Source organism: Carassius carassius, chromosome 35, assembly GCF_963082965.1.
Source record: "Carassius carassius chromosome 35, fCarCar2.1, whole genome shotgun sequence".
Lineage (NCBI taxonomy): Eukaryota > Metazoa > Chordata > Actinopteri > Cypriniformes > Cyprinidae > Carassius > Carassius carassius.
Genome location: NC_081789.1, coordinates 19,782,777 through 19,807,266, shown reverse-complemented (window position 1 = coordinate 19,807,266; position 24,490 = coordinate 19,782,777). Strand labels below are relative to the sequence as shown.

The window sequence follows — 24,490 nt, the reverse complement described above, 5'->3', positions numbered from 1 at the left end:
GTTTAATACACATGAAGAAGTCCACATTGAAACCTAAACGGCTTTTTTAAAAACCATAATTTTATTAATACTAAATACGAACAAAAATATATTAACATTTTAAATAATAATAGTAATAACATCAATAATGAAAATATTAAAATTTTTTAACGATATTTTAAATATAAGGTATATATTTTAAATAGAATGTTAATTCTATTTATATTACATGAATCATAAAATATTATATAATAAAATATTATAAAATGCCTCATTGTCATAATTTCCTTTGCATAATAGTAATTGTCAACAATATGTCTTAAATTCAGCACTTTTACAAAGCATTTTACAGTAAGGCAATCTGGTTAAACCCTTTAGAGGCGGTTGACCTAGTTGATTTTTTATATACTCCTCATACCAAATCTGCGATAATGCACTCATTTTTATCTTGACTTGGTAACCTGTAATGGTCAAAGGGGTAAGTAATTATGCAGAAGTGAATTACAAATTAATTACATTGTATTGTAATGAACAATATATATGCAAATCACACTGTGGACAGCAAACTGACCATGCATTGTCTGATATGGTCTGGGGTTGTTTGGAGAGCTCATGTAATATAATAAGCTATAATGATATTTTCAGTGTGCAATGGTCGCTTATTCTCTCGTTCTGTTCATAGCTTGAATTTAAGGTATCTGTCTTTAAGATGTGTGCAAAGGTTAAGAGAACTGCAGAGATCTCGAGCATCTCTTGGCTTACATAGAGCTGTCATCCTTTCTCAATTTCCTGCATGTTATCTTTCTCTGCTCTCGCTGCAAGTTCTTTCTGCATGCTTTACGCACTCACTCACTCTGAGATGGTTATTTATTTAGAGGAATAAGAACAGACTATCTGCTTTCTGGATGCTTCATACTTGCAGATCAAGTTGTCAGTCTGCAGGTGGACAATATTTAAAACCGCAACATACATCTAAGCTGCATTTTCAAGAGCACAGCTTAAATATTTTAAATCTGACTCATGTCTACATTCAGCTTTAGCCCTTATTAAAGACACTATATGATGGTTAAATATATGCAATTCTTTTCCTGTGATGACATGCTTCAGGACATGAAACGGGAAGTTGAGGCAGAACATATTCAAAGGCTTGTCTTTTATTTTAAATAGTTTCATTTGTCCAAAAATACATTAGAGAAAGGGCATTTTCAAGCCATTTGCAATTTTACAAAAGCGGACTTTTGATTTTTAAAATTAAAACAAGGTCTATGGTTAACATATGGTCCATTTCTTATTAATTTTAAATATTTAAAAGCTATACGTGAATTTATCAACATTTAGGAGTGCATAAAAACATAAATGGTTTTAAAGCTATTAGATATCGACAGCACACTATACAGTTCTAATTTTGGATTCACATGGTCTTTTATTACAAAACATCCAGTCTTCACGTATCCTTCAGAAAAGCCTCTCCCAAGCTTTCGAAATGAGTTCAAAACCTCATTAACATTCACCAAAACACAAAAAAAATGTGATTTTATTTTCTGTGCAGAAATATAACACTTAAAAGTTATAAGCCAGGGAGTGAAATAAGGTTACAGCAGTTAGCTTTCTTTTTGTCGACTGCTTGAGTGTGTAAGAGAGAGATAAACTGAAGGAGAGAGAGCGAGAGAGCAGTGAACAGTCTAGGCGTGAAACGAGAATGTAGCAGTGAAAATGTGTGCATTCAGAAAGGATATTCAAGCATAATAATTGTGTGATTCATCATGCATTTAACATCCGTTCAGCAGACCAATCACTTGCACAAGAACTTTAATACAGAGCACAGGATTCTCCTGACATTAGCAATTTGATGTCAATGTTTTGTATAGTGAAGAAGTCATTAACAGGGATACACATATGTTTTTCAGTCTGGTTCTAATGAAAGCATCTGGAGATTTGTTTTGGTGCTCACACGCCACAGTTTTATCTGAATTTTCATCATTTTTAAACCTAAAATCAACCTAAAATCAATTTTTTTTTATATTGGGTTTTTATATCGGGTTTCCGGCAAGTATGACATGCACTGCTGGTTTTAGCACTGCCAAGTGGAGCGTGTCAGTGAATGAAATGTCAAAGTTTTGCATTGAAACCAGCAGGGTATACCTTAGATATATGGCTTCAGTTCTAATAGAAATATTAGACAATATTACAGTTAGTCGATCTGAAAAAGGGATTGTGAAATCACACCAAAACCAGGTCAGTATATAAATTAGCAGTCTGACCTTATTTACACCATTAATTATTTTTTTTTGGTCATGAATGTGCACCCGTGCAGCACTTATGTGCATCCCTAGTTATTAAAGTATTTGCTCATCTACACCTAAATATGACACTTAAAATAAAAGACAATCAGCAATTTTGGCCAGGTTTCTTGGAAGAGAAACAACAAACATTGCAATGCATATACTGTGCTGCTAAAAGCTAATTTTGCTGACATTTAGAAATACACTGGTATATGGAATTAGGGTTAAAGTCAGAGCAAGATAAGAAAAAAAAATGCTAAACAAGCGCACGGTGTGACTTAAAGCCTAGCTTAACTCAGCTAAAAAGAAGCCGTTTTTGCCTGGAAATATAGGAAATATAAGTTAGAGAGAATGCTACTGAGAGGTAAAACCAATATATATACACTCAAGCACACACATTTGCTTGAAGCCGAGAGATAACCAGATAGACTAAAAAGGAAAGAGCCCTCAATAGCAAATAAGAGTTGACCTTGAGCAGAATATCCCACACTGGATCCCATCAATGTCTGTATTGTGCTGCTTGCTGTGTGTGTGTGTGTGTGTGTGAACACATTTGTGTGTATCCCAGACACATTCTTTCCAAGAAAAAACCCTGAAAACAAAATTCCATTCACTCTGCCATAACTGCCTTATCAAGTTATTTATGATGAAAACAGCACACAGCAACCGACCTGCTAAAAGATCAGAAGAACTTCATGCTAGCTCAAGCTGGTTTATGATGGTTCATGCTGATTTGGTGGACCAGAAAATAGATTTAAGTGAACATTTAATTGAATGTGTCCATGCATGTCAACATCAATCCCAATGAGCACAAAAAGCAGCTGAATGCAATCATTTCAGTCAAAACTCTGTCAAAAACAAAGTAAAGTTATTACAGAGAATTTTACTGTTTAGAGAAGGAAGTATGTGTGTGTGTGTGTGTGTGTGTATGTGTTGCAGAACTGTCTGTGTATAGTCTGTGTACTTTTGCATCCATTCCTTTTTCTCTTTTTAAATAAGAAATTAAATCGGGAAGATGTGGTTTCTTCTTTAATGGTTTTAACACTGATGAACAGAATAGACAAATACAAAAACACATTTTCAAAATAAAAAATTCTTAGTGTATTATTATTATTTTTAAAATGTTTATATTATTTATATATGTATAAATTCTAGTTTTATTTCTTTTTTCCTTAATGGTTCTAACACTTTATAAGCAGATACAAACTAATTTTCCTTATATAAAATTAAAAAATAAAATTATACCCAAATTAATTTTTTATATAAAGGTTTTTTTTTAACACTATAAATCACCCTCTGGTGTCTATTTATTGATGTTTCTGTCTGGTAACCCATTACTTTAAGAAACCTTTGGCATAGACTGATTTGGGAATCAAAGGAGTCACTGTTTAGCACACATTATTATATAATTGAATCTGACACTCTTTGAAGACCATTGGAAAATGATTTGATTATCAAAATAGTTGCAGGCCATTAACTATACTGTTTATTAGTGTGCTAAGTTCTCTGTCACTGTTAGCAGAGAGACAGTCCTATTGATTGATGTCATCTCCAGACTCCACATCTCACTAAGTCCTACTCTGTGCTTGGGATCGGCCCGTGCCAGCCATCAGCATGGAGCTGATGAACTCTGATAACATCTGAATACATCACAGTGTTTAGAAGCAAGCCTTATTGTAACTATTGTTCTCCGTGTAGAGTACTATCACTGATAAAAGCTCAGTAATCAGTCCTGAATAATGTTTTTGTAGTAGTTGTAGCTCCTCTCTAAAAGGATGAATGGACTTTAACCAATGATTCAAACCACACTTAGTTTCAGTTAGAGAGTGGTAAACAAGTTACAACAAGGTAGATGTAGCTCCATCATCACCAATCTAATTAAAGCATAGATGGTGTAGCATATGTGTAATGGTCTACCTGTATACCTTATGCTGTCACTGCCATGGAAATGTATTAGAGCCAGGCCCATAGGGGCCAAAGTACATCTGGAGATCACATAGTAGGTCCAGAGCTGGGTAGTAACGGATTACATGTAATCTGGATTAGGTAATCAGATTCCAAAACTCAAGTACTTGTAATTAGAGTAAACTACTTTTTAAAATACTCGTAATCAGACTACAGTTACTTTTTCATGGTGAGCCATTTATAAAAACGGTTACTTGCTTCGGTTGAATCGGTTGAATCACTGATTCACTCATTAAAACAGTGACTTGCCACCACCTACTGGTGGTTTAATGTCATATTTAAAAGTATTATTGCATTTTCTCAACTTCTCATATTTTGTATGTCAAAAAAGAAAAAAATTAATCTAATAACATTATTTATGCATTTGGACATATGGAGTTTGTTGATACTGATAATATTTCAATAATAACAACCATAATGTCTAATTATTCTAATTTAATGTATTGATAACATTTTAAGAATTCAACGTAAATGTAGACATCTACATTTAATCAGTTTAGGAAAATATTTTCCTTTATAAAGCTATAAAGTGTAACAGCAATCAATTTAAGACAAATATCAAAAATATAGTAATTAAAATAATACCTGATAGAGCACTGATTAGACTGCTTCAGAATAAATTACATTTGTGCCAAAAAACGTCTCAAGATTACGTATGTAACCCTAGTTCCTTGAAGGAACGAGACGCTGCGTCGAAACGCTTTTGGGGAACGTCCCTGACGAGACCAACTCTGAATATCGTGTGCAATCAGTCCATCGGAAAGGCGTGACGTCACGGGCGGGGTGACGTAGCGACCAGGAAGCTATAAAAGCACGTGCCGTGCAGCTGGCTTCAGCTTCGAGTAGGGAAGCAAGCGCCGGCAGGGGTGCCGGGAGTATGGCTCTGCGACGCAGCGTCTCGTTCCTTCAAGGAACTAGGGTTACATACGTAACCTTGAGACGTTCCTTTTCAGGAACTCGAGCTGCGTCGAAATGCTTTTGGGGAACGATGTGCCCACGCTGCCAGACTTCCAAATCCCTGCCTAGTGTGTAGTCAAAAGAGCACAGCTAAGACGAGAGAACAGAAGAGCCCGGCGTGGCTCGCATGTCAAGATCGTAAAATCGGACAAATGTGGAGGGCGTGGACCACCCCGCAGCGTTGCAGATGTCCAAGCGGGACACACCTGCTGAGAAGGCCTTGGCCCCCAAAGGAGGGGGAAGACCAGAGGACTCATAGGAGACGTTGATAGCCTCGACTATCCAACGACTAAGGGTCTGCTTGGTGGCAGGAGAACCCTTGTTAGAAGGACCGTAGCAAACAAGCAATTGGTCTGATTTTCTCCACAGGGCAGCTCTGTGGACGTATGCGTCCAGTGCTCGCACTGGACACATACAGTTTAGCTTCTCTTGGTCTGGCTCCCGAAAGGGAGGAGGACAGAAGGCCTGCAGTACGATAGGTTGTGGTGTAACAGAGGGAACCTTCGGAACGTAACCCGCTCGAGGGTATAAGAATGCTTTGGCCATACCAGGGGCAAAGTCTAAGTAGGTAGGGGCCACCGAAAGGGCCTGAAGATCTCCAACTCTCTTTAGTGAGGTGATTGCCAGTAACAGGGCAGTTTTAAGTGTCAGATGTCTATCTGAGATATCTTGTATTGGCTCGAATGGAGCTTTACAAAGAGCCTCTAGAACCACAACCAAATCCCAGGGGGGAACACGGGATCGTACTGGAGGTCTCAGCCTCAGCGCACCGCGGGGGAAACGTGTAACTAGGGGGTGTCTACCCACTGACTGACCATTGAAAGGGACGTGGAAAGCAGCTATGGCCGCCACGAAAACCTTTAAGGTGGAGTGGGATAACCCCGCAGAGAGCCTGGCTTGTAAAAACTCCAGAACTGTACCAACTGGGCAGTCTGCTGGGTCAAGCTGGCGGTCTCTGCACCATGAAGTGAAGAGCTTCCACTTCAGGGCGTACAGTTTCCTCGTAGAGGGAGCTCTGGATTGGAGTAGGGTCTCAACAACCTCGGTTGAGAGACCAGCTGCTAATAGCTGTGCCCCCTCAGGGGCCACACCCACAGCTTCCACAACTCCGGGCGAGGGTGAATTATCGTGCCCTGCGCCTGTGAGAGTAGGTCTGTCCTGATCGGTATCTCCCACGGAGAGCCGTCGAGGAGCGAGACTAGATCTGAGAACCATACTCGGCCCGGCCAGAACGGGGCTACTAGTAGTAGACGGACCCCGTCCCGGCGTACTCTCGCCAGAACTCCCGGGAGCAGAGCGATAGGGGGAAAAGCGTACAGACGAAGCCTCGGCCAGGTCTGTACCATAGCGTCCAGTCCCAGAGGAGCTGGATGAACTAGAGAGAACCAGAGGGGACATTGCGATGTCTCCTGAGTCGCAAAGAGGTCCACCTGGGCTGTACCAAATACTCTCCATATGTGCTTCACCACCTCGGGGTGAAGCATCCATTCCCCGGGCCTCGGCCCCTGTCTCGACAGTATGTCTGCTCCCACATTCAATCTCCCAGGAATATATGCTGCTCTGATCGAGAGGAGCTTGCCCTGGGACCACAGAAGGATCTGGTGTGCCAGCTTGTACAAGGGGCGCGAACGCAGACCCCCCTGGTGATTGATATAAGAGACCACTGATGTGTTGTCGGTGCGCACCAACACATGGTGACCTCTCAGGTCTGGGAGGAAATATTTCAATGCTCGATAGACCGCTAGTATCTCTAGGCAATTGATGTGCCATGTTAGATGGCGACCACTCCACAGACCGCGGGCAGGGTGGCCGCTCATGACCGCACCCCAACCGGTGAGGGACGCATCTGTCGCTAGCGTTACACGGCGACAAGGAACTCCCAGCACCGGGCCCTGATTCAAGAACCAAGGTTCCCTCCACATGTCTAAGGCACGAAGGCACCGCCGCGTGACCTCGATAACGCGACGTGGATTTCCCCTCGGGGAAAGCCCTTGGACTTGAGCCACCACTGTAGGGGTCTCATGTACAGCAGGCCAAAAGGTATCACGTTGGACGCAGCTGCCATCAGCCCTAACAATCTCTGGAATTGTTTGACAGTGAGTGACTGGCCTTCTTTGACTCTCTCGACTGATGTGAGGATCGACTCGATCCGAGCAGGAGACAAGCGTGCCTGCATCGTGGTCGAATTCCACACTACGCCTAGATAGGTGGTTCTCTGAACTGGAGAAAGTACACTCTTCTTGGCGTTTAGTCTCAAACCCAGCTCCCCCATGTGTGCGAGAACGACATCTCGATGTCGAGCCGCCATCTGCTCTGATTGAGCTAGGATCAACCAATCGTCGATATAATTTAAAATGCGGATGCCCTGCATACGGAGGGATACCAGAGCCGCATCCGCGCGGGCAGGGTGGCCACTCATGACCGCACCCCGACCGGTGAGGGACGCATCTGTCGCTAGCGTTACACGGCAACAAGGAACTCCCAGCACCGGGCCCTGATTCAAGAACCAAGGTTTCCTCCACATGTCTAAGGCACGAAGGCACCGCCGCGTGACCTTGATAACTCGAAGTGGATTTCCCCTCGGGGAAAAGCCCTTGGACTTGAGCCACCACTGTAGGGGTCTCATGTGCAGCAGGCCAAAAGGTATCACGTTGGACGCAGCTGCCATCAGCCCTAACAATCTCTGAAATTGTTTGACAGTGAGTGACTGGCCTTCTTTGACTCTCTCGACTGATGTGAGGATCGACTCGATCCGAGCAGGAGACAAGCGTGCCTGCATCGTGGTCGAATTCCACACTACGCCTAGATAGGTGGTTCTCTGAACTGGAGAAAGTACACTCTTCTTGGCGTTTAGTCTCAAACCCAGCTCCCCCAAGTGTGCGAGGACGACATCTCGATGTCGAACCGCCATCTGCTCTGATTGAGCTAGAATCAACCAATCGTCGATATAGTTCAGAATGCGGATGCCCTGCATACGGAGGGATACCAGAGCCGCATCTACACATTTCGTGAACGTGCGGGGTGAGAGTGCGAGGCCAAAGGGAAGTACTCAGTATTGGTAGGCTTTGCCCCCAAAAGCGAACCTCAGAAACTTCCTGTGTTGTGGAAGGATGGATATGGAAGTATGCGTCTTGAGATCTATTGTGACAAACCAGTCCTCGGATCTGATTTGAGCTACAATCTGTTTGACAGTGAGCATTTTGAACTTCAGTGACATTACTGAGAGGTTTAGATGACATAAGTCTAAGATCGAATGCAACTCCCCATCCTTCTTTGGAACTATGAAATACCGGCTATAAAACCCGGACTCCCTGACTAGAGGAGGGACCACCTCGATGGCCTCCTTCCTAAAAAGGGTATTCACTTTTTTGTTCCATAACCAGAGCCTGCAGGAGGCCGACTATTGTCTTTCCACTGTGCGCAGGACCCATTGAGATACATTGGCAGTAGTTTCCACACTGCTAGCTAATGTACTAAGGGAATCAGTCTCTCGAGACTGATCTCTGGAGTAAGAGGCCCCCGAAGGGGAGGCGAGCATCCCAGCTCCGCTACGCTCACGGGCGGAAATAACTGAGTAGTGCTCGCTGGAGGCCGCTGCACCCTGAAACTCCGGCAGGGTTGGCAGACCCACCTCCCGAGGGCACTGAGGTGAGACGGGCACCGTGTAATGAGGTGGACACCGCTCTACCCCAGTAGGGGCTGCCCTCTGTAGTCGTGACTGTTTGTACGCGGAGGGGGCTGCTCCCGCCCAGCAGTCCCTCCAGTACATCTAACTTCATGAGTCAAATAACTGTCATTATATTCCTCAGAATTTAATGAAATCAAGCAATCAGACAAGTAAATACGGTCTGGATTGTGATACAATACACATTGAAGTGATATATTGAACTTCTCGAAGTTAGATAACAGTCGTTAGATTCCTCAGAATCTAATGCAATCCAAATTCCTCAGAATTTAGTGAAATCAAACAATCAGACAAGTAAACACGGTCTAGATTGTGATAAAGTACACATATAGTGATACATTGACTTCTCAGAGTCATATTCCTCAGAATTTAAAAATAATCAAACAATCAGACAAGTAAACACGGTCTAGATTGTGATAAAGTACACATTGAAGTGCTAGAACCAACTCCTTGCTTATGCAACTTTGTTTGTGCAACTACAAGCTCGCCGACGCTCTCCGTGTCAATCTCCTCGGAGAAAGAAAGGCAGAGCGTCAAGCCCGACGCTCGGGGGGAAGAGCCGAAGCTCGGGCTTCCAAACCCCGGAATCAGGCAGATCTGGTGGGAACGTAGGAGATAAGGACGTGCCCGTCTCCATACCTTCCAGCAGATCGATCTGCGAACCCAACGAATGCCGGCGCGGCTTCGCCTCGGCGAAAGCGGAACCGGCATCGCGAGGAACGCTTGCGAAGGCTCACTTCTCGAAGAGAGCCCTGCGGGATCGAAGCGTCCGCATTGGCATTCGTTCACAATGCGGGCAGTCGGCCCCCTCGAGAGCCGACTCAGCGTGCTTCGATCCCAGGCAAGCCACGCACAAACTGTGTGTATCCCCACTCGCAGGGAGGAACACACAATCTATAACGTGGCTTGGAATCGCCCTTCATATGTTAGGTCCTTTGCTTTTGTTTTGGCATATTAAGCTGTTTTAGCGATCTTTTAATGGCTAAGGGACAGACAACAATAAATAGGACCAACAGGACAGACTTTGACATGCACACACAGAGCGCTTGCTGACAGATTCGAAGCTGAAGCCAGCTGCACGGCACGTGCTTTTATAGCTTCCTGGTCGCTACGTCACCCCGCCCGTGACGTCACGCCTTTCCGATGGACTGATTGCACACGATAATCAGAGTCGGTCTCGTCAGGGACGTTCCCCAAAAGCGTTTCGACGCAGCTCGAGTTCCTGAAAAGGAACTAACATTTTTTTTTTCCCGGACAAGTAACTTTTTTACTTGGACAAGTGAATGATTGATTTACTTGTCGGAAGGACTTTTCATGTAAAAGCTTAATGTCGAGCCCTGTATTAGCAATGTTATTGCTGTGAACTTTAATATTCATTTTTGTAATGTTGTTATTGTTTGACTTTTCCTCATAGTTACTTTGCACTTAAAATGGTTTGAGATGGATAGAAATGTCATCGCTGTGTGAGTTTAGTCTTTTTCAAAATTCATGTTCGCAATGTATCTACATTGTTTGATGTTTTTCATTGATACAGTCTTATTCACTTCTAGTGTTTTTTTTTTGGATTAAATATTTTACCATTTTCATGTTTTTCAATATTGGTTTTCTAAATTTACTTAAATAAATTAAAGTAAATATGCTTTAAAATCATAAGATGTGATATTGTTTTTATCAGTGTTACTAGCAAACTCTAACAGCAAGGTAAATTAGAATTAGTATTTTGTAATTGTTAACTGTCCATATATTGCACTTGAAAAAGAAGCTATAGTGGCTCTTTTTGGTGAATTAAATATATATATTTAAATATATTTCCAAAAAGGTACAAGATTAGGCTAACTGAATATATGTGATATCAAATAAAGGTTAGCACAAATGTAATCTAAAAGTAATCCAAAAGTAATCAGATTACGTTACCAAAAATGTGTAATCTAATAGATTATATTACTGATTACAATTTTTTTCATGTAATCTTTAATTAGTAACTGAACAATTCATAAGTAATCTACCCAGCTCTGGTCCAACATTGAAACTTGAGCAAGAACAATGGTGAGGATCATACAGACACAAAAACACATATATTGGATCAGTAAACAGTATATTGGATCAGTTGGATATTGGATGAGTAGATTGGAAGAATTTTTTGTAGGCTAATAAAAAAATAAATAATAATAATATTCATGTTAATCAAACAACAAAAGAGAGAAAATCTTTCACTGCTCTCGTCTAAATCACTTTTGTAGCTTTAATAAGAAATATAGATTAAATTTACAAAGTGAAGGATATGCATTGTTTTTACATTTGATTACTTTAAACAACGTATCTAGCATGTCTTATTTATTTGTTTCACTTTTTTTTTGTCCTATTGTCAAATCGCTGACTGTTTACTTGTCTTGTGACCTTTGAATTTTGGATAGTATTAGTGGTCGACTGATATATTGCCAATGACGACTGATATTTTTTTCAAATAACGGCATCAGCCTATACGTTTTTTTGCTTGGCCGATGTGTGGTCGAGGCGGGACTTTTATTTTGACGGTGCTGAGAGTGGCAGCTCCTGAGCACACACAGTGCTAACATATGATATGAGTGCTAACACTCTTCCACTGTTCGTCGACGTCATTAACAGTTCTTTCTAATACAGAGAGAAGTCTGTCTAATAATCAGACAGAACGATTAAACGAAGGAATGAATGTATATAGAAAGTATTATAATGATTGCTTTTATATTAGACCTCTTAGTAATAGAAAGGCAAACATTAAAATACTTTCTTATTTGCTGTCAACATTAAGCAAATTTATATAATTTAAACAAATCTTTGAATGACTAATGAACATTTAATTTCACAAACCTTGCAAACTTAGCCGAATCCAGCTGTGAGATCTTGTGAAGTGTGTATGTGAATCCAGAATGATCACGTGTTCTCTGTGTGATGGTCAGTCTGTGTGAATTGAATGCTTTAAACTCTAAACATGTGATTTCAAATATTGCTGTGCTTTATGCATTTGCCCACTGTAATATTCATATCATTATCATTTTGTTCTGTATGTAAAATGAGGGTTACCCTGGCTTTATTTGAAAAATATGATTTCCAGTGCACATAAACTTCCCAGAATACTGAGTCCCCTGTTGGTTACAGTGTTTACTTTCTTTTTAATTATATTTGAATTAAAAAATTTTTTTTTTTTGTGAAAAATACTGTCATCTAAATTATAAGCATGTTTCTTTTACACATTTAGTTTTCGATCATTTGTCAAATTATTTCAAATTTCTTAAATATCAATAATTTTTTAAAATCATATCGGCCCCCCAGCTTTCCTAGATCGGCATTGGCATCAGCTGTCAAAAAACACATATCGGTCGACTACTAGATAGTATTAGTTTTTTTATTAGTATTAGTGACAAGAAATATACAATTTCTATGGTATCAAACTTTTTTTTATATCATAAAGACCTTATTTAATCAGAAATCACTATATTGTGATATATATCGTTGCCGTGAAATAAAATTACTTCTATTACTTTCTATTTTTTTTTAAACCAGATCACAGTTGTTTATAAATCGATAATAATAAGAAATGTTTCTTAAATCAGCATATTAGAACGATTTCTGAAGGATGATGTGACACTGAAAACTGGAGTAATGACTGGAAAACTGAAAATGAATGATAACTGACCACATTAGTGATAACTGCACAGTTAACTAATGTTTCGCACAGAACCTAAACGTTTTCATAATTTTCCTTATATGTATACATATTTAGTTCTGATATTTTTAGCAGCATATAATCAAGCAACAACCTGTACATTAGCTGTTAGTCAGTTTGAAAAGGTTAGAAAATGTAAACAAGCCATCATTTAAGCAATTCATTAACTAGTTGATATTGGAAAATACATAGTTTCACTTATCACTGCCATATTATACACAAATATTCACACCTTTGGATAGCTATATTAAAACCCATTTAGTGTTCTCCGTAAAACATTTTATACACAACTAAAAAGTCATTTTTACAACCAAAATCATTTTAAGTAGGTAACTATGGTGTTTGTGGAGGGGACAATCACAACCTGCCATTTCTCACTCATCTAGTTTTATGGCATGCAGCTGTAAGGCTCACTTTTTTTTAATATACACTTCCTGCCAAAGCCATAGGCTTCAACAGAGCTCAAGTCAAGTCAAACCACAGTACATAGCTGCAAACTTCTGCAGTGCGCCCCTTCTAATGCTACTGTATGCACACACATACATTTGATCTATAAAAAAAACATGCCAGCAAAAACAGTGGTTCTGCAAAGCATTGTGGGAGCAGCCAAGGCCTAATCAGACTCACCTGACAGAAAGGGTCTGTTTATCAAAAGAACAGATCAGAAGGGGGTTTCACATACTTTAGACCACAAAGCAGTCAACCTTCATCTCAAACTGGCCAACTATGCATGCATGAATCACTAACACAGTTATCTGTTTAACACACTGACACACACACAGTCAGCTCCTACTCTGTCACGAGACTCCTATTCACTGACTTCCTGTTCACAAGAGCATTAACAGAGCTCTGAAAGTGTGTGTGTGTGATCTACATTCCTCTCCCCCACTCACTGGGCTGTTCCAGATGGTCAATAGTAGCTGGTTTTCACAGCGTCCCATCATTCCTCGGGTCTTCTACTACACAGGGAGGAGAAAAAAGTCATCATGTGCTTCGGGTAATGACAGGCCTTCTCATAAGCAACAGCGTAGATGACCTTGGTACGCTGGCGCTGCTCTTTGATCAATGCCACAGGCCTGCTCACGCTGAGAATCAGGCTGCACGGCGTACGAAAAAAAGTCTTGGAATAATTTTCTCTGGTACAAAGAGATTTCACATGAGAAGACAGTATGTAAAAAAAAAAAGAAAGAAAGAAAATGTCTGCACCACAAAAACATGACTTAATGGCTGTTTTTAACCATGTTTATTCCAGAAAGTCTCAGGTATTTGTGCAGGTTTGAATATAAAAGTAGCTTGAACAATGATAAGTTCACATGTTTTGACAGAATTACATTAGATTGAGGTTAAAGCTTGTATTTAGCATGTTAAGGTATATTTTTAAATGACTTGGTCCCTGGTTAGAAGCCATATTGAATTTTTTCATATTCAGCAGATGAAAACGAGGGACAGAGTTAGTCTTTATAATGGCTCACAAGGTCAAAGATCACAAAATTTTCGGCAACTCAAAAACTAAAAAACAACTTTTCAAATGTTTTAGAAATACAAAACGAAAATTTTTAAAGAAGAATTTCAGAGGATTTCGAATTAAAGCCAAGAGGAGGTTTTCCTTTGCTAAGGTAAGGAAACTTTGCTTCTTTTGCTCCTGTTAACAAACGTTGGTTTTCATGACACTCACGGCGCATGTGCAAAGCTGACCTCATATGTCATCCTCCCGGAGCTGCTTCAATTTACAACTATTGACACAAGCTAGATTTAAGTGATTATTATGTTTGGAATATGGATAATTTCTTACAAAAATGCATCGATTCACTACAGGGGGCCTTTGTTCACCCCTTGGACCCATATGGAGACACTTTTTTTATGGATTGATGCTTTTTATTTAAAATCTTTTGGACTGAAGCAATGCAACACCCGCTGACTTCAATGATAGAGCTTGAAAGGTCAAAGACAAATTTTAATATAACTCTGACTGGATTCGTCTGAAGTTTAAAGTCATATACACCTACGATGCCTCAGGGGTAGGGCTGGGTGGTATATATAAAAAAATTATATCTCAGTATTGTCAAAAATTAAACAATATTCAATAAATATCTTGATATGTTTGCATTTGCATTTAAATAATTAAAAAAACATGATTTTCTTCCCATTAAAAAAAAGCAAACAACAAAAACAATTTAGATTAAACAGCTAATTTAAGCAGTTACAAAAAATCTAGACCAAGTGATCACTTACTGCTTATATTATATCTAGGCCTATATGCAACTGAAGTAGTGTAAAATAAGTACAGAGTGCATTCTGTCAACTTTTTAGTGCATGCAGTTCACAATTTAAACTATGCAACTGTGATAAGTGTTTTTTTAAGCTAAGAACATAAGTCTGTCAACTGTCTGCGGTTTTAAGAGAAGCTCTGTGGCATAAAACTATGTTCCTATACTGACACTAAAAAACCCTCTTAGATGGGGAGCTAGTTGCTGAAGCACATAGCTATTTCTTATATATAAATGAATACCAAAGACTTTTGCACTCTCTCAGTCTATTTTATGAAAACTGGTAAATATAACAGTGAAATTCCCTAATAAATGGCCATAGTCTATGTTTCTCTATTCAAACATCAGCAGTCGAGTAAGTGCATTTATACAGCAATCACAAACACAATTAATACAGTCGAGATCTCATGACAGAACACAGACCGGCTGTACGACGCTTTCATTAGATCGCTAAACTCCAGTTTGTTAGTGTTTTCAGATCATCGTCGGCGGCACTTACGCTATGAGGAGTAAGCATGTGCGCATAGTTGCCAGATTGATTAAAATAAGTAAACACCGTGCAGAAAATGTATCCTTTGAAACAGTGAAGCTATGATTTGAGGATTTAAACTCGTGTTATCTGGCAACCATTTTCATGAAAGCTCTCATAGTAGAGGCGCATAGAGCAGTCCGCAGTTACATGTTCCTTTTTTGGACGTTCGGCGTGTTCTTTTGGGAAAGTATGCTTGAATTTGCAATATTCAATATTCACGAAATTTCCAAATTTTACATCGTCGTCAAAATTATTAGGATATTATCGCTAATATTCGATATAACGCCCAGCCCTACTAGGGGTGAGTGAAACACAGCCTAAATTTCATTTTTGGGTGAACTAACCCTTTAATGAATATATTTAAATGTAAATGTACTTTTAACTACCTTCAAAATTCAAACAAACTTTTTTTTGAGACCGCAGCGTTCTTTCACATTTGGTTGCACTTCAACTAGCTGATTGTAGAGTTTTAATTTCTCAAGATTTGGTCACATTTACTGTTGTTTACAGGCAAAATTCAGTTATTTTGATATGAATACAGATAAACAGGAATTCTGTGTAAAGATTTCACAATGGGTTGAACTGGTCATGCAAATTCGCTGTGCTTACCAACAGAAAGCTGCTTGGTTTGAAAACAACTTCTGTTTGAGCTGTGCTTCATGCATTGCTACACTATTGACAACAGAAAGGGACTTTTGTGTCTGCAAAATAATGTAACCTTACCTAAGTTCAACCCTTTAAAAAAACTGTCAAATTGAGTGCTTCTTTAAGTCGGCTAGGCTATTTATTGTTTAGACGACCTAATGTAGCTCTGCACATGCCATTTTATAACTTCAATTGGCTAATTTGATAAGTCCATCACAGATGTTCAAAAATTTCCAAGGCTTTGTGAAATCCCCCATAATGTCTTTATCAATGGTGGTGGTGGCTAGGAATACATCATGTCAAGATTGCAGTGAAGTGCAGTTTTAAGTAGAACAGAAGAATGGAACGAGAACAATAAATGATGTAAAACTCTAAGAATCCAGCACAGCACCAAAACCTCTCTTTCAGGTTAGGAGGTTAAATGCTCTACAACCCAGTTATATCATTAAGTGCTTCAGGTTGCTGGGTCCAGGATACAGAATTCCACATTTCAGGGTGAAATGCATCATTGCCTGTGACACAGTTTTGAGAGCTGCCGCCCCATGGATTATCAGTGCAGTGAAGCGACAACAGAGCCCCATGCTGAGACACACATTCCCACATACAAAAGTACAGATAGGTAGAAATGACAACCGCATGCAGAAAAACATACACATTTAGTTAGACATCTAAGTGGCATAAAAGGCTGAAAGTAAAATCTAAAGCCCCTTACAGACAGCATGTTTATGCTATGAAGACAAAAACAAGCAGTGGACAAAAATTTTTATTAACATTAATAAATATGTCATCTCTCTTTCTCTCTGTAATACATTCGTTAATGACAACAAATAATGGTAGAATTTAAGAATTAAATTAAGAATTAAAGATCTGATTAAGCTCATCACGAATATATTCCAAATATTCAATGCCATGAATGTAAACTTTGCCAATTCCAGTGATTAACTGTTCTGCATTTCAGACCATCTGACACAGGATCTGAGCAGATCGAGCCTGTGCTGTTGAATCATAAATACACTGGAGATGCTGGAGTCATGGTCGTTGCAATTTAATGCTAAATGTAGCAGGGATCGCACATATATTACACATTTCACTGTCGATTGTGGCGAAGTATGCAAGTTGTAAGTATGCAATAAGTATTTGATGGCATTAATTTGGTTATGGTGGAGATCACATTATGATGATGACATCATAATCTGATCTATGCTACACACACACGTAATACATGTAAAACATTCATCTCACCCTGCCTAAATTTTTTTTATAATATATTACTTTATTATAATGCTATTATATTGGTATAAAATACTAATACCACTATTTTTGAATAAATGCAACTAATAATAAAAAAAATATATTCAATAAGCACTCTTTATGGCATTTAAGTTTTCTGCTGAAATCCAAAATTTAAAATGAAATAAAAATAAAATTTTGAAACTATAATTACCCTGAAGGACAGAAAAAAAAATTAAGAGAGGAAAATTAAATGTTAAAGGTCATTTATGACAGAACATAATCTCCTTATTTGAATTCAGAGAATAGCAGATTATCAGAGTTTAATTTAAAAACATGATATTGAAACCATCCTTGCCAGCTGTGTCGACTTGAATCAGAGAATGAAATAGAGATCAAAAAAGAGAAGGAGAAAAGCAGGCAAACAGAGGGATGGCATGAGTCCAAATGAGCATGAGGCATGAGCACTTGTGAAGAACGGATGGCTGTCTATTCTAAATTACATCGCTCATTTAATCACAGAAGAGGCTAAATTATCGGTCCATTATCACATCACCAAAACAGAAAGCTGGAGTTCATGCATGACTGAACCAATCTGCCAGAAAGGACAAGAACTGACCGGCCCATTATAACACTAGCGACTGTGCATTTATCATCCTTCATTATCATAACCTCCCCTTTGCATGTGGCGGCTCAGCTGAACTACAAGAGATCTGATTGAGCCTTGTGAAAGCACAAGCATCCTGACAGATCACAAATTGACAGACAAACAGGATAAGGGTGAGATTTAGCTGTGGCAGACCTCAAACAGGAAACACCAGTAAATGCCAACATGTATTCTTATCTCTTTAACTTAAAGATAAATGTACATTATTCTCAAATCAATGAACTAATCAATTCTCTTTCCGGCTCAGACTGCATAGGTTCAAGCTTATGGGGCTGTCACATAATGAAAGAACAACTCAAACCCGAAGACTTGTCAGATAAGAGGTGAGATGAGCTAATCATAGACTGAAGACCCAGATAAACAATGAATTAATCTTTTCTGTTTCTTTACCTAGAATTTCAAAATCAATTGTGGGCAGCAGATCCTTTTCCTACAGTATTTGGCACCTAAACTCTGGAATAACCTACCTAACATTGTTCGGGAGGCAGACACGCTCTTGCAGTTTAAATCTAGATTAAAGACCCATCTCTTTAACCTGGCTTACACATAACATACTAATTAAGGGTGCTCCGATCACGATCGGCCGATCGTTAATGCGCATCTCATCAGTAAAGCCGGTTCGCTAATCAGCGGTAAATTCCCTCAGGTGCGTGGTTTCACATTGAGCAGCTGTTACTACACAGAGCCGTTGTTAAATGAGAAGATGCGCAAATAAACGCTGAAAATGAACGTGGATTTGCGCATCTTCTCAGTTAACAACGGCTCTGTGTAGTAACAGCTGCTCTATGTGAAATCACGCACCTGATGGAATTAACTGCTGAATAGAGAACCGGCTTTACTGACGAGATGCGCATTAACGATCGGCCGATCGTGATCGGAGCACCCCTAATACTAATATGCTTTTAATATCCAAATCCGTTAAAGGATTTTTAGGCTGCATTAATTAAGTAAACCGGAACCGGGAACACTTCCCATAACACCCGATGTACTTGCTACATCATTAGAAGAATGGCATCTACGCTAATATTAGTCTGCTTGCCTCTTATTCCGAGGTCACCGTGGCCACCAGATCCAGTCTGTGTCCAGATCAGAGGGTCACTGCAGTCACCTGGATCCAGTACGTATCCAGACCAGATGGTGGATCAGCACCTAGAAAGGACCTCTACTGCCCTGAAAGACAGCGGAGTCCAGGACAACTAGAGCCCCAGATACAGATCCCCTGTAAAGACCTTGATGACCACCAGGACAAGACCACAGGAAACAGATGATTCTTCTGCACAATCTGACTTTGCTGCAGCCTGGAATTGAACTACTGGTTTCGTCCACTGAGCCCCAACTGAGTCTGGTTTCTCCCAATGTTTTTTTCTCCATTCTGTCACTGATGGAGTTTCGGTTCCTTGCCACCGTTGCCTCTGGCTTGCTTAGTTGGGGTCACTTCATCTACAGCGATATCGTTGACTTGATTGCAAATAAATGCACAGACACTATTTAAACTGAACAAAGATAAAATCACTGAATTCAATGATGAACTGCCTTTAACTGTTATTTTGCATTATTGACACACTTTTCCTAATGAATGTTGTTCAGTTGCTTTAACGCAATGTATTTGTTTAAAGCGCTATATAAATAAAGGTGACTTGACTTATAGCCTTATAGTTTTGTATTGTTTAGTGTGATCAACGTTTGCATAAGTACTAGCAGACATGTTAAGGAAGTAACGTAATATTTTAATTATATTTTGATAAAAATGAACGAAATGACTCGAAAAAAGATTAGTTAATTTTGCTGAATGATCTGAACTTCCCATCACTAAACAGCCATAGACAGTAAAAGAAATGGACACAGCGACCCCATTGAAACTCAATTGAGACAACTAAAGCCCAGTTTTAGCTATTTTTAGCACTTCCGTTTCTGACGCGCAGACTCAAACTAAGCTTGATGACGTCAGCAACCTGTCTGACAGATGTACATCTTCTAGTAGTTGTGCGCGCAAACTGCCATCGTTAATCTTGCAGAGACGGCGAGCTTGAGCGGGGAGTTCTTTGGCATGAGTGAGCAGGAGTAAGTATTCTGATTAATTATTTTGTACAGTATTTTAAAATGTAACGCCAGTACGCCATATTAAGTTAATTGCCTGCGAGCTTCTCCTCCTGTCTGTACGGTAATGCGACAGAGAGTCGAGTGGTTATGACGCAATCGTTAGCCTATTTTTACAAAAACTGTTTCTACGGGGCCATAATTTAACATGCAATGGAGCCCTTTATACATTGTCGTGTATCTTTAGAAATAAATAATGGACAAATGGAGTCTTTAAACGCCTCAGATGTAAAGTTATTCGCTGTCAAAGTGACGCCAAAATGAATGGGAGGTCAATGGGATGCTAACGCAAGTGAAGTTCTGCTACAAGATGGCAGCACCCGGCCGACTTCAACTTCCGGTCGGCTTCCTTGCCGCCTGTAAACAGCAGGCGCGTGAGGAGTCTTCTCCTTCTTCTTGCCTTACTGTGGATCCAGACGTATAAGTGCATTACTGCCACCTATCTCTCAAGTGGATCATTGAAACTCCTAATTGAAATTGTAGATAGAGTGTCTGGTCCATTTGGGAGATAGATGGCAGTAATGCACTTATAAGTCTGGATCTGCTGTTAAGCAAGAAGAAGACATGTCAGGTGCCTGCTGTTGAGAAGAACACACTGAGGACGCACTCAGGACAGACAGTTCGGACACTGCTGTGAAAATCAGAGGTAAAATCAATATAAATACTGTTCAGTTTTTTGTACAGACCGATGGTTTTGTGTCCTTACATATCAATGTACAGTCACGAGCCTCAGAGTTTAATTTGGTTTTGTTTGTGTATGTTTTTGAACTCCCAAAGCCGTGATTCCCATCCACTTACATTATAAAACTGAAAGACTGCAATGGTTTTTTGAGTTCAAAATCTGTTTGTGGTCTACTGAAGAAACAAAGTCACCTACATCTTGGATGCCCCGGGGGTTAGCAGATAAACATCAGATTTTCATTTTTGGGTGAACTATTCCTTTAATTCGTTTTTTATCCCTTTGGGGAAAGTCGTGGCCTAGTGGTTAGAGGAGTTTAACTCCTAACCCTACAGTTGTGGGTTCGAATCTCAGGCTGGCAATATCACGACTTAGGTGCCCTTGAGCAAGGCATCGAACCCCCAACTGCTCGTCGGGTGCAGCAGCAAAAATAGCTGCCCACTGCTCCGGGTGTGTGTTCACGGTTTGTGTGTGTTCACTGCTGTGTGTGTGTGCACTTTGGATGGGTTAAATGCAGAGCAAGAATTTTGAGTATGGGTCACCATACTTGGTTTTATGTCATGTCACTTTCACTTTTTCACTTAATTCAAATGATTAATTATGATTAATTGCATCCAAAATAAAAGTTTTTGTTTGCATAATATATCTATGTGTACTGAGTATATTTATTATGTATACATAAATACACACACATGCATGTAAATGTTATTTCTATATATTATATTTATTTATTTATAATATAAAATATATTAATATAAATAGACATGTTGATATTTTCTAAATATACTGTATGTGTGTGTATTTATTAATATACACAGAACATATACATATATCATGCAAACAAAAATTGCGATTAATCATTTGACAGTACTATAAAACATAAATATAATATGAACTAAATATAACAATAATTATAATTAACAAAAATATACATATATAAACATTGTTAAGTCATGTACATGAGCAAAGAACTCCAATGAAACTAAGGCTGCACGATTAACTGAATTTCTAATCGCAATTACAATTACGCATGCCACAAGTACGTAATGATTCAAAGCGGCAATTAATCGTTTAAAGTCCACTCATGTTATTCTGTGTGCTTAAGATGCGTTTTTTCTTTCTATGTTGTTATCTTAAGCGTTTTTCCCATTATTTTAATTTAGTTTTATTTTACTTTTTGATAATTTAAAGAAACCAATCCAATGAATACTTGACATTTGAGGCTGAACACTTTAGAAAATAGAACATTTTCATATAAAAATACGGCATGCAGTTGTATCAAACAATGGTATAAACATCATTCAATATAAATTTTGATAATTGTAATTAATAATCGTGAATGGAATTTCAAGGGAATAACCGACAATTATGTTTTTTGTCATAATTGTGCAGCCCTAAATGAGACTTTGTTTACTAAACTCTGGTTTGTATTTAACCGTTTCCTTTATGCACTGTCACCCAAAGACTGTGAGATTACATAAGATTACATACTTCTCAAGTGAGCAGGGGGTCTGAGAATGAAGCTAGAAAAAATTTGACACATTTTTCAGATGCTTATTTCATGACACACTAATGTTCACGCTCTCTTTCTCACACACCCACAGGGAAGACAAGACAGTACAGAGATGCTCAACAGTTTCTCCTAAAATTACGATTAAATGGACAGAGAATGGAGACTTCTATTTCTCAGTTTCTGCAAAAAATATATACGCACGTGCTTCTTCAAGAGATTCAGAAAAGATTTACCAAAATGAAAAAAAGCACAAATCAGCATATTAGATTGATTTTTGAAGGATTAGAGATTAGAATGATTAACTGTGAACCAATTGAAAATTGATTCAAATATATGACAATTCAAATCGGTTGAGATGCTAAACAAATCGTGATTCATTTAGGGGTAGGAAATTATATGAATGTATGTCTGAGTTGAACTTACTGTCTTTAGAAAAGTTTAGATGGTATTTTTTCTTTTCATCTTGCCTCTGTATAATGCATATTAAAGTTCATGGGCCCATTTTAATGATCTAAATGCAAAGTGTAAAGCGCACGGCGCAGGTGAACTCAGGGCGTGTCCATATCCACTTTTGCTATTTTAACGACGAAAAAACGGTCCAAAAAACGCATTTTTGGAATGGGTTATCCCTGTTCTCATAATGAGTAATGGGCGTAACATTCAATAAACCAATCAGTGTCATCTCCCATTCTCTTTAAGAGCCAGAAGCCTTCCTGGCATTTACATGACGGGATTTGTTGGTGGAAAAGCTGTACGCTTCTCAAGCAAGGAAACCGATCTGCTCATGCGCGAAGTTAAAACGCATAATATATATGTTTGTGTATTGGCACGATTGTTCAATTAATTAGCCAATTTAATTCATCATTATAAGTAGTAATACGCTGAATTGCAAATAGGTAACCTAATTCTATTACATTCTAATTTAATTCTTCATTAAATTATCAAAAAGTAAAATAAAACTACAATTAAAATAATGGAAAAAACGCTTAAGATAACATAGAAAGAAAAAACGCATCTTAAGCACACAGAATAACATGAGTGGACTTTAAACGATTAATTGCCGCTTTGAATCATTACGTACTTGTGGCATGCGTAATTGTAATTGCGATTAGAAATTCAGTTAATCGTGCAGCCTTAGTTTCATTGGAGTTCTTCGCTCATGTACATGACTTAACAATGTTTATATATGTATATTTTTGTTAATTATAATTATTGTTATATTTAGTTCATCTTATATTTATGTTTTGTAGTACTGTCAAATGATTAATCGCAATTTTTGTTTGCATGATATATGTATATGTTCTGTGTATATTAATAAATGATGTCTATCCATCATTACATTTTTATATTTATGTAGCCTACACAATAATATTCTTTTACACTGTAATCCTTTTGTTTTTAATATTTGGCATGTTTGTGTGATGCATCCCTGTGTGTAATAAGCAAAGTCAACGCGCACTGTGGACCCACCCAGAGGCGCATTTTCTACCAATGCGCTCTTTAAATAACAAAAAAATATTGCGCCATTGACTAGGTTTGAGTTGGTCTATGGCGCAGTCTATTTTCAGCTCCTTAAAATAGCAATGCACCAGCAATGCGCCTGAACACTTCTTTTTTTTAGACCAGCATGCCCATGGGCGCACAAATGGGCGCAAATGCACTTGCTAATTGCCGGACTGAAACTAGCAAACACACTTGCGCTGCGCCTTGCGTCGCATTGTGCCGGGTGTATGATAGGGCCCTATAAGTTCAGCACTGCTTTGTTTACAGCGCGAACCAAGGAAACGCTCTAAGCGCCGCCTGCTGGCAGAGAGTGAATCTGCATCTCGTTCAGCTCGTCTGTTGTTTATGTTTCATGCAGATATTATGTATAGTTTCACAAAACTGAAGACAAACCACTCTGTTTTTACTTCAAAATTTTTAATTATAAAATCTAATTTAGATTAAAAACTGTTCATGTTGCATCTATGCAGCATCTTTGTTTGGATCATGATTAAAATGCAGTGGTTATATGAAGAGATTTATTTATTTATTTATTTAATTTGATTTTTAAAAATCTCAGTTTAATTTTATTATTTACATTATATAAAATTTTCTCATTTTATTTTGTCATGTGAATCGAATCGAATCGTGAAATCAAAATCAACTTTGCCTCACAGGAATAACATTTGACAAATTATTAAAATAGAAACATTTTACATTTTTATTTAAAAAAAAATGGTAAATTGTAAATAATTCACAATATTACTTTTTAACTGTATTTTCTGATCAAATAAATGCAACCTTTGT

At 38.7% G+C, this 24,490-nt stretch overlaps 1 protein-coding gene across 4 annotated transcripts in view; it reads right to left on the bottom strand.

The window, feature by feature from the left end:
• Positions 1-24,490, bottom strand: part of LOC132116172 (SH3 domain-containing kinase-binding protein 1-like) — a 57,325-nt gene that overhangs the window by 16,541 nt on the left and 16,294 nt on the right. The window lies entirely within an intron of this gene.